The sequence below is a fragment of the Passer domesticus genome, unplaced genomic scaffold (genome assembly GCF_036417665.1).
Source record: "Passer domesticus isolate bPasDom1 unplaced genomic scaffold, bPasDom1.hap1 HAP1_SCAFFOLD_44, whole genome shotgun sequence".
NCBI classification, from domain to species: Eukaryota; Metazoa; Chordata; class Aves; order Passeriformes; family Passeridae; genus Passer; species Passer domesticus.
Window position 1 is genome coordinate 1319329 of NW_026990160.1, and position 15887 is coordinate 1335215.

Below are 15887 nucleotides of genomic sequence, written 5' to 3' on the forward strand. Positions count from 1 at the left end.
GGAAAAGCATTGGCTGCCTTTGGCTGCCTTTGGCTCCATCCACGTCTAAAGGCGGCCACACCAAGTTGGCTTCATCCTGTTTGGGGCTCCCATCCCCCTCTTTCCCCCGCTCTCCCGCCCCTTCCCCATCGTTCCCCCCATCCCCAATCCCCTCCCCCGTGTTTGGGTTTGGGGGTTCCAGCCCCTCCTGCTCCGTTTGGGGGTCCCGACCCCGCTTTGGTTTAATTTGGGGCCCCGCGCCCCTTCTCCCCGCTCCTCCCGCTCCCCCCGCGGCCGGGGGCGCTGCCAGCACCACCAGTGCCACCAGTGCGGCCCCGGCTGCCCCCGCACGCCCCATCCCCATGCCCAGGGTCACCTCCCCCCTCCCCAAATTCCGCTGCCGGGGAGCGCTGGGCGCTGCGGCTCTGCCCGGCAACCGATGAGTCACAGCCGCGCCGGGCGCTGATTGGCTGCACATCGCCGGGCGGGGCCCAAGCGCCGAGCTCCCGCCCGGGAACTGGATCGGCACCAGCGCCGCGCGCTCTGATTGGCCAGCATCTCTTTTGGGCTGGGGGCGGCAGGAGCTGGGCACCCCCAGGAGCCCCTCGGCTTTGGGGCTCTCGATCCCCGCTCGGCCCTCGGGCCGGCCCTGGGGCCACCCCAACACCCCCGCCATGGGCAGGCTCCCCGCAGCCCTTCGGAACCGCCAGCAATGGGCTGCGAGCGGCAGCAGCCGCCCCGAAAAGGGATTGAAGGGGCCGGGCCGGCGATGGGGGAGGCTCTGGCCATGGCTCCGCTCCGGCCTGCGCCGGGCTGCCATTGAGGGAGGCTCCGTTCAGCGCCTGCCGAGGGGCTGGCACTGCGCCAGGGGCTGGCACTGCGGAGGGGCCGCGGTTGTGGCCATGGGGCCGGGCCGGGACTGCGGCGGGGTCTCTCCCTGCCACTGGGCTCCGCCACTGGCTCAGGGTCTCTCCCCTTCCCGATCCCGATCCCATTCCTGTTCCCCATCCCCATCCCGCCGCTGTTTCCAGGGAATGGCTCCGATCTCAACCCTGACCCCAAAGCCGGGGATTCAAACACTGGGGTCAAACACCCCAAATCCTGGGGTCAACTGCCCCCGACCCCAAATCCTGGGGGTTCAAACACGGGGGGATCAAACACCCCCAAACCCAAACTCGGGGATCTCAGCCTCCTGCCCCCACCCCCCAGCCCAAACCCCAAATTTTAGGATCAAACCCTCCAAATCCCAGATCCTGGTGTGTCAAACACTCCCCAGTTCCCAAAGGTTGGGGTTAAATCCCCCTGACCCCAAATCCTGGGGTTTGAAATATCCTTGGTGTCCAACTGCCCTGATCCCAAAGTCTGGGGGTCAGACACCCTGATCCCGAATCCTGGGTCAGTCCCCCCAAATCCCAAACCCTGGAGTGTCAAACTGTCCCAAACTCCAAATTTTAGGATCAAACCTCCCCCAGTGCCCATCGTTTGGAGTTATGACGCCCCCAACTCCTACCTCCCCCAAACCCACTCCAGTCCCGAGGCACAGTGGGGTTTGTTTGGGGTTATTTGGGGTTTATTTGGGGCAGCTCCAGGTGCAATGTCTGCAGAGAGATCCTGGGTACAATGCTGGGAAGAAAAGGGGGACTGGGGTGGGAATTGGGGGATTCAGGATGGGGAAGGATTTGGGGTGGGAAAAGGGGAATTGGGTGAGGAAAAGGAGGTTTGGGGTAGGATTGTGGTGAAGAAAAAGGATTTAGGATGGTAAAAAGAGAATTTGGGACAAACAAAGAAGGATTTGGAATGGAAAAGTGGATTTGGGATGGAAAAGTAGATGTGGGATGCAAAAAGAATGATTTGGGGTGGAAAACAGGATTTGGGGTGGGGAACTGTGGTGGGAAGGGGAAATTTTGGGATGGGAAAAGGGACTTGAGAACACAGAAAGTATTTGGGGTTGAAAAAAGAGGATTTGGCGTCAAAAAAAGAGATTTGGGATGAAAAGAGATTTTGTGGTTAAAAAAAAGGAGGACTTGGGCCAAAAAAGGGATGACTTGGGATAAAAGAAGGAGGATTAAGGATAAAAGAGGAGGATTTGGGGTGAGCTGAACTTACCTGGGGGAGCCGGACCGTTTTTGGGGCAGTTTTATTTTGGGGTATTTCTATGGCATTTGGGAGCAGTTTTCTAGGGTTTAGGGTGTTTTGGGGTGGTTTCTGTAGGATTTTTGGGTGTTTCAATGGGATTTGGGGGTGCTTAGGTGGGGTTTGGGGTGCCGTGGGTCACCTTTTGGCGCAGGAGATCTTCCTGGCGCTGCTCTGGGTGATGCTGGAGCCCTGCAGGGCCTCGCGGGCGGCGCCCGCCTGCACCTCGGTGTCCAACTGCAGCCAGGCGATGTCGCGGCGCCCGGGCACCAGCGCAGCTCCTGGAACCGGGAACCTGGGATGGGCACGGGGCCAGGAGAGCCCCAGACACCGGGAACGTTCCTGAGAAACCCGGGAATGTTCCTGAGAAACCCGGGAACGTTCCTGAGAATCCCGGGAATGTTCCCTGAGAAACCCGGGAATGTTCCCTGAGAAACCCGGGAATGTTCCCCAGAAACTCGGGAATGTTCCCTGAGAAACCCGGGAACATTCCTGAGAAACCCGGGAACATTCCCTGAGAAACCCGGGAATGTTCCCTGAGAAACCTGGGAATGTTCCTGAGAAACCTGGGAACGTTCCCTGAGAAACCTGGGAATGTTCCCTGAGAAACCCGGGAATGTTCCCTGAGAAACCTGGGAACGTTCCCTGAGAAACCTGGGAATGTTCCTGAGAAACCCGGGAATGTTCCTGAAAAACCCGGGAATGTTCCCTGAGAATCCCGGGAATGTTCCCCAGACACCTGGGAATCTTCCCCAGAAACCTGAGAATGTTCCCCAAAAAATCCAGAATTGCTCCCCCAAAAATTCAGAAGTGTTCTCCAAAAAATATCCAGAGACATTCTCAAAAAGAAATCCTGAATTATTCCCCCAAAAATTCAGACATGCCTCCCAAAGAAATCCAGAAATGTTCCCCCAAAAATCCTGGTACATTCCCCCAAAAATGAGAAACTTTCTCCGGAAAATCCAGAAACATTCCTCCCCCCAAAAATCCAAACCCAACCTGTTCCAAATCCGGGGGGGGCGGGGGGGGGGAAGGTCCAGAAACATTCCTCCAAAAATCCCCAAATCCCCCCTCAAAAAAATTTCCAGAAAGCCCCCTCTAAATAATCCAGATGTCCCCCTGCAAAAATTCAGAAATTCCCCCCAAAAAATCAGAAATTTCCTCCCCCCAAATCCTGGTATTTTCCCCCAAAAACCCACAAATTCCCCCTAATACACTCAGACATTCTCCCCAGAATCCCAATCCTTTCCCAAAACAATCCAGCCCCAAGCCCCCCTCACCCCTCTCACCCCCAAGCCCCAAAATCCCCCAAAGCCCAGAGCCCACCCGGATTCCCCGGAATCCCCGGGATGCCGGGATTGCCCCGGATCTCACTGGTGCAGAGCACGGAGAGCATCAGCTCCTCGGGCTCCTCAGGGAGCTGGGGCAGGAACAGGATGTGCTTCGGGGCTTTTCCCACAGCCGGGGAAACGGCAGAAAAACCCCAAAATCAGCAACAAATCTGCCCCAAACCTGCCCCAGCCAGGCCCAAAATCTGCCCAAAGTCACTCTGGATACACACCAAAAAATCTGCCCAAAATCCTGAGAAAATCCTGAGAAAAAAACACAAAAATCCCACCAAAAACAAAACAACACAAAACAACACAAAACAAAACAAAACAAAACAAAACAAAACAAAACAAAACAAAACAAAACAAAACAAAACAAAACAAAACCACAACAATCCCCACAAAATCCCCCCCTCCAAATAAAACCCACCAAAAATTCCCCAAAAATCCCTAAAAAAAACCCACAAAAATCTCCCATAATCCAAACAAAATCCCAAAAAGGACCAACAAAAATCTGCCCAAGATCCCACCAAAATTCCAAAAACCCCCTCAGAAATCTAACCAAAATCCCACTAAAATCTCCCTTTAAAAATCCCACCAAAACCCCCCAACAAAATCTAATAAGAATCTCCTCAAAATCCTCACAAAAATCCCACCAAAATTCCTGCAAAAATTCCACAAAAAATCCTCAAAAATACCCCAAAATTCACCTAAATCCCCACAAAAATGATACAAAAATTGCCCCAAAATCCACCATAGAATCCTCCCAAAATCCCATGGAATACACACAAAAAAATCCCTCCAAATCGCTCAAATTAGCCCACAAAAATTTCCCCAAAAACCCACAAAAGCCACCCCAAATCCACTCAAGAAATCCGCACCAAAATCCCACCAAACCCCTCTCAAATCCCCCAAAATGCCCCCAAGTCCCTTCAAATCCCACCCAAAGTCTGAGGAAATCCACCCAAAAATCCCACAGGAACTTCCCTCAGAATCCCCGCAGAGCCCAACAGAATCTCCCCCAGCCCCCCCAGCAATCCCCCGGGACCCCTCAAAGTGCCCCAGCCCCAGCAGAGCCTCCCTCCCCTGCGCTGCCCCTGCGCTCCGGCCCCGCTCTCTTTGGGGCCGGGGCCTCTCCCCCCTTGGCTCCGCGCTTGTCCCGCTCCCGCTCCCGCTCCACCAACGTTCCCTTCCCCTCGGCCGCGCTGGCCGAGCCCGGCCGGGCGTGCTGGATCCGCTGGGACGGCACATTCCCGCCCGGGGCATCGGGGCCATGCCAGGCCCTTGGGGCATCTCCAGCAGGGACTGCGGGCACTGCCCAGAGGCATTTGGGGCTTTGCCAGGGCTCTGCGGGGCTGCCCGGGGACCTGGGAGTGCCCGGGGATCTGGGGAGGCTCCAGGGGGATCTGGGGAGGCTCCAGAGGGATCTGGGGAGGCTCCAGGGGGGATCTGGGGAGGCTCCAGAGGGGATCTGGGGAGGATCCAGAGGGGATCTGGGGAGGCTCCAGAGGGGATCTGGGGAGGCTCCAGAGGGGACCTGGGGAGGCTCCAGGGGGGATCTGGGGAGGCTCCAGGGGGACCTGGGGAGGCTCCAGAGGGGATCTGGGGAGGCTCCAGAGGGGATCTGGGGAGGCTCCAGAGGGGACCTGGGGAGGCTCCAGGGGGGATCTGGGGAGGCTCCAGGGGGATCTGGGGACGCTCCAGGGGGGATCTGGGGAGGCTCCAGGGGGATCTGGGGAGGATCCAGAGGGGATCTGGGGAGGCTCCAGAGGGGATCTGGGGAGGCTCCAGAGGGGACCTGGGGAGGATCCAGAGGGATCTGGGGAGGCTCCAGGGGGGATCTGGGGAGGCTCCAGGGGGATCTGGGGAGGCTCCAGGGGGATCTGGGGAGGATCCAGAGGGGATCTGGGGAGGCTCCAGAGGGGATCTGGAGAGGCTCCAGAGGGATCTGGGGAGGCTCCAGAGGGATCTGGGGAGGCTCCAGGGGGATCTGGGGACGCTCCAGGGGACTGGGGGGTGGGTCCAGGGGATTTGGGATCGCTCCAGGGGGATTTGGGGATGGTTCAGGGGGTTTTGGGGCTGTTCCCCAGGATTTTGGGGGGATCTGGGAGAGGTTCCAGAGGGGATTTGGGGCTTTCTGAGGGGTTTGGGGGAATTCTGAGGGGATCTGGGCAGGATTTGGGGCTTTCTTAGGGATTTGGGGAGGTTCCAGACAGGATTTGGGGCGGTCCCAAGAGCAATTAGGGACGTTTCTGAGGGATTTTGGCAAGTCCTAGAAGGAATTTGGGGAATTTCAGGAGGATTTGGGGGAATTCAGAGGAACTAGGGAGGTTCCAACAGGGATCTGGGGTCATTCCCAGGGGATTGGGGGTGGATTTCTGGCTGCATTTCCATTTCTTCCCCAGATTTCAGGCTTTTGCCCAAAATTTCATGTTTTTCCAAGAATCTGTGGATTTGTCCCTGGGTTTGGGTCTCATTGTGAAGAAGCAGAACATTTTTTAGATTGAGGGTGAATTCTGGGGGGTCCCTGGCTGGATTTGGGTGTTTTCCATGGGGTTTTGGGTGGGTTCCCAATTGAATTTTGGGATTTTTTCCCCAGAATTTTCAGGATTTTCCCCAAAATTTGGGTACTTTCCCCAGGATTCTGCTCTCACCATGGGTTTGTCCCAGAAGGGGAAACTTTGGGGGAGGTTCTAGCATGGATTTTAGGGATGCTTGAGACTGGATTTCGGTTTTTTCCAAGGATTCTGGGGGGTTTTCCCCCCAGAATTTTAGGATTGTCCCCAAAATTACAGGACTTCTACATGGATTTCTCTCTCACTGTGGGCTTGTCGTAGAATAGGAAGCTTTGGTGGATTTGGGGTGAATTCAGGTGGTTTCTGGTTGGATTTGGGGTTATCTGAGGCTGGATTTTGGTTTTTTCCCCACAAATTCAGGTTTTTTCCCCCAGATTTGGGGATTATTTCACAGAATTTGAGTTTTTTGCCCCAGAATTTCTGTCTCACATTTGGCTTGTCATAGAAGGGGAAGCTTTGGGGGGGTTCCTGGTTGGATTTTGGGAGTGTTCCCAATTAGATTTCAGGGATTCCTGATCGGGTTTTGGGGGAATTCCTGCTTGTTTTTTTCTCTCAGGATTTTGGATTTTTTCCCACAATGTCAGGATTTCCCCTAGCATTTCTGTCTCACTATGGGCTTGGCATAGAAGGGGAAGCTTTGGGAGGTTCCTGATTGGATTTTCGGGGTGTTCCCAATTAGATTTCAGAGATTCCTGATGGGATTTGGGGGGAATTCTGGGTTGGTTTTTTCCCTCAGGATTTTTGGGTTTTTCCCAGAATTCCAGGATTTTCCCAGGATTTCTGTCTCACCATGGGCTTGTCATAGCAGGGAAAGCTTTGGGGTGTTCAGGGTGAGTTTGGAGGGATTTCAAGTTGGGTTTTGGGGATATCTGAGGGCAGATTTGGGCGGTTTCCCCCAGAATTCCCGTTCTTTCCCAAGATGCCAGAACTGCCCCAGTCTCTGTCTCGCGTGGGCTGCAGTGGAAGGGGAAGCCCTGCAGGGAGCGCGGGGCGTTGGTGCCGCTGCTCATCTCCTCGGAGGGGACGAAGGCCTGGCCCCGCAGGCGGAGACTGTGCCGCACCAAAATGTCCAAAATCTGCCCAAAGGGCCAGAAAATGGCGCCCAGGGACTGCTCCAGCTCTGGGGACAGAGGAAACACAGTGACACTGGGGACACGGGACACCACAGGGACACTGGGGACAGCCACGCCAAAATGTCCAAACTCCACCCAGACTGGGGTGGCTATGCCAGGGACCTCCAGCCCTGGGAACCTGGAGCAAGTGGAAACTACAACTTGGTAAAATGCTGCCTGTGCCTGAAGCAAATGCAAGGAGAACTGGGGTGTGAAAAATAAAATTTGTTTATTACAGAAGAACAACAGCAAAAATACAGAACACATTTACATTGTAAGAATATTTGTAACAACAAAAATCGATAGAACATATATACATAAAAACCTACCTAACAAAACTATGGGAAATGTATTTACAGAAGTCAAAAATTGCCCTAAACTCTATATTCTAAAGAAAAACAACAAACTGTAGAATATATATACAAAAGGGTGGTGTCTCTGTGATGTCCATCGCACCTGGAAGAAAAGCAAATGCCACGGTCACTCCAGTCAGGCACAGAGGGCTCTTGCATGTGCCCCTAGGCTGGCACAGCTGGCCCAGCAGCAGGACTCTGCTAGCAGAACTGAGCCTGGCTGGGTCTGGCATGGAGCTTGTGTGGAGCAAAGCAGGCACAGGACAGGCTGTGGATGGCCACCAGAATCCCGTGCCCTGGGTACAATGTCCCTGAGCAGGGAGCACCCAGCCCAGCCCCAGCCTGGCAGCAGGAGACCCACTCTGCCTGTCCTGCTGCTGGCATTGCTCTTCATGCCAAGATCATGGCCTCTTCCTCACCTTTTCAATCAATGTCCATGTCCTCAATGGACTCGTCCATATCAACCTCCATCTCTTCTTCTCCTCATCCACATCCACCTCCATCTCCTCCTCTCCAGTGTCTGCTCCCTCCCTCTCCATCTCCTCCTCTCTATCAATCTCAATATCCACCTCCATCTCCTCCTCTCTGTCTGGGACAGCCTGCAGAGGTAGCAAAACCTCAGAGTGGGGTCCCTGTCCCACTCCATCCCCACAGAGCTCCAGCCCACCCAGGCAGGTGGGAGTGTCCACCTCCATGGAATGGCACCAGACCTTCCTCAGGACAAATGGGAGCATCCTGCAGGGCTGGATGACAAAATCCAGGCACTCAGGATCTTTCAGGAGTGATGGGTTATCAGGGGGCAGGTGACAAGCAGAGTGGGCAGGAGCAGGGTGAAGAGTGTGCAAACACAACGGCCAATGGTTGTGTTGTGCCCTTTGCTGGGCGCTGGACGTTCCAGCTGGAGCGTGGGCTGTGACATCACAGTTCCCAGGCTCCATCTGAAGTGGACAGTGGAGACCATGGAATGATGGAGTCCCTGAACAGTTGGGCTTGCAAGGGAGCCTGAAGAACAACATCTTGTTCCCAGCTGAGCAGTCTTCCCCCAGAGCGTGCTGCTCAGAGCCCTGTTGCCAAGGATGGGGCATGCACAGCCTCTGTGCACAGCCTGGGCCAGTGCCCCACCACCCCCAGTGGAAAAGAGCAGCTTCCCTAGATGCAGCTTCAATCAACCTGCTGCAGTTGAAAGCCATCCCCCCTTGTCCTGTCAGCACAGGCCCTGCTGAACACTCTGTCCCCTTCTTTCCTGCGGGACCCTTCCAGTCCTGCAGAGCCACAGCGAGGCCTCCCAGTGTCTCCTCTCTCCAGGCTGAGCATCCCCAGCCCCACTTGCCCAGCAGTCAGTCACATCAGGGCCAGTCAAGGCTGCAGGGTAGCAAATAGCATCAGGAACTGAGAGATGCAAGCTTTAGACCCACGTTTGCCTCTAAATGTACAAAATTAATAAGAGTGGAGAGGAAGATGGTGGGACACTGGTTCTCTTCTAACTGGTGATTTTTTGTTTCTTCTTTTCTGTCATGCTGACCCAGGTTTTTCTGTTGGAAAGGAAGCTTGGCACAATGTCCATTGTCTTCTCCATTTGTGAAACACCAAGCAGCTTCTGGGCAGGCTGATATGCAGAGCAAAACCTGAAAATATACTAGTGATCCTGAGCCTGGGGGATGCAGCTAAACCCAGCCCAAAGGAATTTCTGCAAATTCAAGCCTGCTTTACATTTTCTTGAGTTTGGAAAACTTCACCAGTCATTTCTAAAAAAGCAAACAAAATCCTCAAACCAAATCAGACAAAAACCCATACAAACAAACAAACCCACGCAAACCAGTGCAACAAATAGATCAAAAACCCCAAATAAAACTACAGGGAATGAGGAGTTAGTATTAGTTGTGAGGATAGCACAGCAGGCAAATGGCTGCTTGCCACAGGATCACCATCAAAAGCCACATAGAACAGCTGCTCCAAAATATACCCAAGAGGAGAAAAAGTGATGCATGGCAACTTTGGGGGCAGCTCCACATTCAGGTGAAGGATGAGCACGCAGTGGTACAGATCCAGCATTGCCCACCCTCCAGGCTGCTCTTTGCTCCTGATGAAAGACCCTTGCAGGACTGTGGCCCCTCTCAGTGCAGTGTCAGTCACTGCCAGTGCTCTCAGCTGAGCCACTGGCATTTGCAGAGTGACATCCAGCCGCAATCCTGCTGCCTGCTGAGCATCTGTGGAAGATCCTGAGCCTAAATCTTCATGCCTAGGACCACAAAACAGCTCAGGATTTCTCTGAACTGGTTTTCAGGGGGGGTTTCCATATCCCCGTGAGATCTGTTCATCCCTCAGCACGTATGACTTGATGTACAATGATGCATTTGGGTTCCTTCCTTCCTCCTGTGTGCCAGTGAGAAACCATCCCATGGGAATGGAGGATGTTGTGTGCAGGGCAATGTATTCCTGGCTTGCCATTTTGCTTCACTGTCACTCAGCTGAGCATGGTCCTTATCTAAGAAGGACTTAGAACTTGCAACAAGTGATCAATTAACCTGCTCCACTCTCCTTAGCATGGCTGTGATGAGTGTTAAGGAAAGCAGCGAGCGCTTGCCAGGATGGGAGCTTGTTCTTTGCCAGGGAGGAGGGAGAAAATCTTGCTTGGAGTAAATAAAGCAACTCTGCATCCCCAGGAAGAGAAGCAATTCAATATGTGAGTGCTGCATGGACTGATTTGCACAAGGATTGTCTACTATGCAGCAATGTTCCCAAGAAACCATGCTTCTCCTGACCTTTATTTTTCTGGGTTTCCACCACATGCTAGAAGAGACTCTCAATGAAATAAAGCAAAACACCCTGTGGGGAGACGTTTTTTCCTTTCTTCAGGCTGCCTCTTTCTTTTGTTCCCTCCAGAGCTCTCACTTCATTTCTGCTGTTGTTTGGAGCACGTGCTTCCCTCTTTCCTGATCCCCTGGGCTTCTTTTGGCTCTGGGTGTCATGGACACTCTTAATTGTGGATTTTTTCCCCTTCATCTACTTGTGACCTCCAGCCCTGGGAACCTGGAGCAAGTGGAAACTACAACTTTGCAAAATGCTGCCTGTGCCTGAAGCAAATACAAGGAGAACTGGGGTGTGAAAAATAAAATTTGTTTATTACAGAAAAACAGCAGCAAAATACAGAAGATATTTACATTGTAAGAATATTTGTGACAACAACAATCGATAGAACATATATACATAAAAACCTACCTAGCAAAACTATGGGAAACGTATTTACAGAAGTCAAAAATTGCCCTAAACTCTATATTCTAAAGAAAAACAACAAACTGAAGAACATATATACAAAAGGGTGGTGTCTCTGTGATGTCCATCGCACCTGGAAGAAAAGCAAATGCCACGGTCACTCCAGTCAGGCACAGAGGGCTCTTGCATGTGCCCCTAGGCTGGCACAGCTGGCCCAGCAGCAGGACTCTGCTAGCAGAACTGAGCCTGGCTGGGTCTGGCATGGAGCTTGTGTGGAGCAAAGCAGGCACAGGACAGGCTGTGGATGGCCACCAGAATCCCGTGCCCTGGGTACAATGTCCCTGAGCAGGGAGCACCCAGCCCAGCCCCAGCCTGGCAGCAGGAGACCCACTCTGCCTGTCCTGCTGCTGGCATTGCTCTTCATGCCAAGATCATGGCCTCTTCCTCACCTTTTCAATCAATGTCCATGTCCTCAATGGACTCGTCCATATCAACCTCCATCTCTTCTTCTCCTCATCCACATCCACCTCCATCTCCTCCTCTCCAGTGTCTGCTCCCTCCGTCTCCATCTCCTCCTCTCTATCAATCTCAATATCCACCTCCATCTCCTCCTCTCTGTCTGGGACAGCCTGCAGAGGTAGCAAAACCTCAGAGTGGGGTCCCTGTCCCACTCCATCCCCACAGAGCTCCAGCCCACCCAGGCAGGTGGGAGTGTCCACCTCCATGGAATGGCACCAGACCTTCCTCAGGACAAATGGGAGCATCCTGCAGGGCTGGATGACAAAATCCAGGCACTCAGGATCTTTCAGGAGTGATGGGTTATCAGGGGGCAGGTGACAAGCAGAGTGGGCAGGAGCAGGGTGAAGAGTGTGCAAACACAACGGCCAAGGGTTGTGTTGTGCCCTTTGCTGGGCGCTGGACGTTCCAGCTGGAGCGTGGGCTGTGACATCACAGTTCCCAGGCTCCATCTGAAGTGGACAGTGGAGACCATGGAACGATGGAGTCCCTGAACAGTTGGGCTTGCAAGGGAGCCTGAAGAACAACATCTTGTTCCCAGTGAGCAATCTTCCCCCAGAGCGTGCTGCTCAGAGCCCTGTTGCCAAGGATGGGGCATGCACAGCCTCTGTGCACAGCCTGGGCCAGTGCCCCACCACCCCCAGTGTAAAAGAGCAGCTTCCCTAGATGCAGCTTCAATCAACCTGCTGCAGTTGAAAGCCATCCCCCCTTGTCCTGTCAGCACAGGCCCTGCTGAACACTCTGTCCCCTTCTTTCCTGCGGGACCCTTCCAGTCCTGCAGAGCCACAGTGAGGCCGCCCAGTGTCTCCTCTCTCCAGGCTGAGCATCCCCAGCCCCACTTGCCCAGCAGTCAGTCACATCAGGGCCAGTCAAGGCTGCAGGGTAGCAAATAGCATCAGGAACTGAGAGATGCAAGCTTTAGACCCACGTTTGCCTCTAAATGTACAAAATTAATAAGAGTGGAGAGGAAGATGGTGGGACACTGGTTCTCTTCTAACTGGTGATTTTTTGTTTCTTCTTTTCTGTCATGCTGACCCAGGTTTTTCTGTTGGAAAGGAAGCTTGGCACAATGTCCATTGTCTTCTCCATTTGTGAAACACCAAGCAGCTTCTGGGCAGGCTGATATGCAGAGCAAAACCTGAAAATATACTAGTGATCCTGAGCCTGGGGGATGCAGCTAAACCCAGCCCAAAGGAATTTCTGCAAATTCAAGCCTGCTTTACATTTTCTTGAGTTTGGAAAACTTCACCAGTCATTTCTAAAAAAGCAAACAAAATCCTCAAACCAAATCAGACAAAAACCCATACAAACAAACAAACCCACGCAAACCAGTGCAACAAATAGATCAAAAACCCCAAATAAAACTACAGGGAATGAGGAGTTAGTATTAGTTGTGAGGATAGCACAGCAGGCAAATGGCTGCTTGCCACAGGATCACCATCAAAAGCCACATAGAACAGCTGCTCCAAAATATACCCAAGAGGAGAAAAAGTGATGCATGGCAACTTTGGGGGCAGCTCCACATTCAGGTGAAGGATGAGCACGCAGTGGTACAGATCCAGCATTGCCCACCCTCCAGGCTGCTCTTTGCTCCTGATGAAAGACCCTTGCAGGACTGTGGCCCCTCTCAGTGCAGTGTCAGTCACTGCCAGAGCTCTCAGCTGAGCCACTGGCATTTCCAGAGTGACATCCAGCCGCAATCCTACTGCCTGCTGAGCATCTGTGGAAGATCCTGAGCCTAAATCTTCATGCCTAGGACCACAAAACAGCTCAGGATTTCTCTGAACTGGTTTTCAGGGGGGGTTTCCATATCCCCGTGAGATCTGTTCATCCCTCAGCACGTATGACTTGATGTACAATGATGCATTTGGGTTCCTTCCTTCCTCCTGTGTGCCAGTGAGAAACCATCCCATGGGAATGGAGGATGTTGTGTGCAGGGCAATGTATTCCTGGCTTGCCATTTTGCTTCACTGTCACTCAGCTGAGCATGGTCCTTATCTAAGAAGGACTTAGAACTTGCAACAAGTGATCAATTAACCTGCTCCACTCTCCTTAGCATGGCTGTGATGAGTGTTAAGGAAAGCAGCGAGCGCTTGCCAGGATGGGAGCTTGTTCTTTGCCAGGGAGGAGGGAGAAAATCTTGCTTGGAGTAAATAAAGCAACTCTGCATCCCCAGGAAGAGAAGCAATTCAATATGTGAGTGCTGCATGGACTGATTTGCACAAGGATTGTCTACTATGCAGCAATGTTCCCAAGAAACCATGCTTCTCCTGACCTTTATTTTTCTGGGTTTCCACCACATGCTAGAAGAGACTCTCAATGAAATAAAGCAAAACACCCTGTGGGGAGACGTTTTTTCCTTTCTTCAGGCTGCCTCTTTCTTTTGTTCCCTCCAGAGCTCTCACTTCATTTCTGCTGTTGTTTGGAGCACGTGCTTCCCTCTTTCCTGATCCCCTGGGCTTCTTTTGGCTCTGGGTGTCATGGACACTCTTAATTGTGGATTTTTTCCCCTTCATCTACTTGTGACCTCCAGCCCTGGGAACCTGGAGCAAGTGGAAACTACAACTTTGCAAAATGCTGCCTGTGCCTGAAGCAAATACAAGGAGAACTGGGGTGTGAAAAATAAAATTTGTTTATTACAGAAAAACAGCAGCAAAATACAGAAGATATTTACATTGTAAGAATATTTGTGACAACAACAATCGATAGAACATATATACATAAAAACCTACCTAGCAAAACTATGGGAAACGTATTTACAGAAGTCAAAAATTGCCCTAAACTCTATATTCTAAAGAAAAACAACAAACTGTAGAACATATATACAAAAGGGTGGTGTCTCTGTGATGTCCATCGCACCTGGAAGAAAAGCAAATGCCACGGTCACTCCAGTCAGGCACAGAGGGCTCTTGCATGTGCCCCTAGGCTGGCACAGCTGGCCCAGCAGCAGGACTCTGCTAGCAGAACTGAGCCTGGCTGGGTCTGGCATGGAGCTTGTGTGGAGCAAAGCAGGCAGAGGACAGGCTGTGGATGGCCACCAGAATCCAGTGCCCTGGGTACAATGTCCCTGAGCAGGGAGCACCCAGCCCAGCCCCAGCCTGGCAGCAGGAGACCCACTCTGCCTGTCCTGCTGCTGGCATTGCTCTTCATGCCAAGATCATGGCCTCTTCCTCACCTTTTCAATCAATGTCCATGTCCTCAATGGACTCGTCCATATCAACCTCCATCTCTTCTTCTCCTCATCCACATCCACCTCCATCTCCTCCTCTCCAGTGTCTGCTCCCTCCCTCTCCATCTCCTCCTCTCTATCAATCTCAATATCCACCTCCATCTCCTCCTCTCTGTCTGGGACAGCCTGCAGAGGTAGCAAAACCTCAGAGTGGGGTCCCTGTCCCACTCCATCCCCACAGAGCTCCAGCCCACCCAGGCAGGTGGGAGTGTCCACCTCCATGGAATGGCACCAGACCTTCCTCAGGACAAATGGGAGCATCCTGCAGGGCTGGATGACAAAATCCAGGCACTCAGGATCTTTCAGGAGTGATGGGTTATCAGGGGGCAGGTGACAAGCAGAGTGGGCAGGAGCAGGGTGAAGAGTGTGCAAACACAACGGCCAAGGGTTGTGTTGTGCCCTTTGCTGGGCGCTGGACGTTCCAGCTGGAGCGTGGGCTGTGACATCACAGTTCCCAGGCTCCATCTGAAGTGGACAGTGGAGACCATGGAATGATGGAGTCCCTGAACAGTTGGGCTTGCAAGGGAGCCTGAAGAACAACATCTTGTTCCCAGCTGAGCAGTCTTCCCCCAGAGCGTGCTGCTCAGAGCCCTGTTGCCAAGGATGGGGCATGCACAGCCTCTGTGCACAGCCTGGGCCAGTGCCCCACCACCCCCAGTGGAAAAGAGCAGCTTCCCTAGATGCAGCTTCAATCAACCTGCTGCAGTTGAAAGCCATCCCCCCTTGTCCTGTCAGCACAGGCCCTGCTGAACACTCTGTCCCCTTCTTTCCTGCGGGACCCTTCCAGTCCTGCAGAGCCACAGTGAGGCCTCCCAGTGTCTCCTCTCTCCAGGCTGAGCATCCCCAGCCCCACTTGCCCAGCAGTCAGTCACATCAGGGCCAGTCAAGGCTGCAGGGTAGCAAATAGCATCAGGAACTGAGAGATGCAAGCTTTAGACCCACGTTTGCCTCTAAATGTACAAAATTAATAAGAGTGGAGAGGAAGATGGTGGGACACTGGTTCTCTTCTAACTGGTGATTTTTTGTTTCTTCTTTTCTGTCATGCTGACCCAGGTTTTTCTGTTGGAAAGGAAGCTTGGCACAATGTCCATTGTCTTCTCCATTTGTGAAACACCAAGCAGCTTCTGGGCAGGCTGATATGCAGAGCAAAACCTGAAAATATACTAGTGATCCTGAGCCTGGGGGATGCAGCTAAACCCAGCCCAAAGGAATTTCTGCAAATTCAAGCCTGCTTTACATTTTCTTGAGTTTGGAAAACTTCACCAGTCATTTCTAAAAAAGCAAACAAAATCCTCAAACCAAATCAGACAAAAACCCATACAAACAAACAAACCCACGCAAACCAGTGCAACAAATAGATCAAAAACCCCAAATAAAACTACAGGGAATGAGGAGTTAGTATTAGTTGTGAGGATAGCACAGCAGGCAAATGGCTGCTTGCCACAGGA

General features: G+C 52.7%; 1 protein-coding gene and 2 long non-coding RNA genes across 3 annotated transcripts in view; all 3 read right to left on the reverse strand.

Moving 5' to 3' along the window:
* Window positions 1-15887, reverse strand: part of LOC135292633 (zinc finger protein 883-like) — a 118591-nt gene that overhangs the window by 19852 nt on the left and 82852 nt on the right. The window lies entirely within an intron of this gene.
* On the reverse strand, window positions 10583-11691 carry LOC135292646 (uncharacterized). The gene is made up of 2 exons (XR_010354867.1): window positions 11144-11691; window positions 10583-10827 (listed from the first exon to the last, which is right to left on the reverse strand). It is a non-coding gene; the product is annotated as an uncharacterized LOC135292646 (long non-coding RNA).
* Window positions 13825-14826, reverse strand: LOC135292640 (uncharacterized). The gene is made up of 2 exons (XR_010354861.1): window positions 14386-14826; window positions 13825-14069 (listed from the first exon to the last, which is right to left on the reverse strand). It is a non-coding gene; the product is annotated as an uncharacterized LOC135292640 (long non-coding RNA).